Genomic DNA, 1,653 nt, shown 5'->3' on the forward strand with positions numbered 1-1,653 from the left:
TAAAAACAAGTAGGAGATAATTGATGGGGCAAAGTACCTGAAGAGAAAGGGAACGGGATTGGGGACTCAGGTGGAGAAGCTGGATGTGGGAGTGGGGGGAGAAGACTCAGAAAGTCTGGGCAGATGCCACATGCTTCATGTGCATCAGGCCATGCCAGCCTCTCTATAAATCCCTTTGAGGCAGATACTATGTTCACGCCCACCAAGGTGCAAGGAAAGTAAGACCTGAAACATTAAATAGATTATTCCAGGACACAAAACTACTTGATAACTGAGCTGGAATTCAAGCCCAAGTTTGTCAGTTTTCAAAGCTCATATTTTCCCATTATTCTTCATAAGCATCCTAAAAGATGAAGGGGAAGAGAAAGATTTTTCCCTCTGAGATGGGAAAGAAGGGAACGTGGAGGAGTGCAGGGAGGTGGTGAGAGCTCCAGTGAGATGGCCTCCACAGTCAAGGAGGAGACACAGACATCTTTGGGAAGTGGAGCTCAGCTCTAGGAGATGGGAAGGTTTAGAAGACATGCTAGCAAGTGGAAGAGGAAGCGAGGTGCAGGTGATGGGAGGCTGACCAAGCAGCAGAGAGGATCCTTCTGAAGCTGCACCAGAGGAATTTGGAATGGATCCAAACAGCTTGCTTCTCTGAACTTCCCCAGCAACATGGAGGAGTGGAGACAATAGAAGGGGTTCGGTCAGGCCCAGAAGTTGGCAAGGAGGGTGAACGGGGAGGCTGCAGCAGAAAGACAAGAGAGCCAGACAAAGAGCAGCATCTTTGCAATGACTGAATCTGGGGTCAGGACTGGGCTGATGTTACAGACGTTAGGAGAGGAAGGATTTTTGATTGTGAAAATGGAGGGTTTGAAGCCAGCACAGTGGAAAGATCATCAATATGAGGGTGGGAATCTTTAAGGGAGGCAATGGGAGCTGGAGAGGGGAAGACCATGAGCCTGGTGGGGAAATTCTTGAAGAAGGAGTGGGACCTGCCCAGAAGTCAGTAAGTCTTGGCACGAGGGAATGCTAAATGGATGGAGTGGACTCCAGAAGAGGGAAGTCCATTGAAGGACAATGATAGGACTCTGGCCTATGAGCTGGCGAGGAAGTCATATGCTTATCGCTTCCCCAAGAAGAAAGAGCACAGAGAGGTGGAGCATGAGTGGCCCCAGGGGAGAACTCTGTGAAGGGAGCAGGGTCTTGACAAGGCAGTCCAGTTCCCTTGAGACAGTGGTAGTAATGCTTGAGGAGATCACTGACCACCCAGGGAAGCTCATTCCCAGGCAAAAGCAGAATCTCTTTGGGCTTAGAAGGAAGGTCAAGACTGAATTCGTTAAGGAGTGAGATAGCGAAGGAAGCGATAGGAATAGCAGTATCTGAGGTTGTGCTCTGGATGCTGAGTTTAAGTAACAGGGATTAATTCACTCTAAAAACAATTGTTGAGGACCTATGTGCTCGAGTCAGAATACAGATAAGATGCAGTTCTCACCCTAGAGGAGCACCATTTAACAGAGAAAACAGATTCATAGTTTCATGGTTAGGATGCAGTCAGATAGCTCAGGTTCAGATCACAGCTTTGCCACTTGCCACTTGAAGTAGACAAGTTATTCGAACTCTCTAAACCTCAATTTTCTCATCATTAAATGGAGATAACAATAGGACCCA

Source organism: Balaenoptera musculus, chromosome 8 (genome assembly GCF_009873245.2).
Source record: "Balaenoptera musculus isolate JJ_BM4_2016_0621 chromosome 8, mBalMus1.pri.v3, whole genome shotgun sequence".
Lineage (NCBI taxonomy): Eukaryota > Metazoa > Chordata > Mammalia > Artiodactyla > Balaenopteridae > Balaenoptera > Balaenoptera musculus.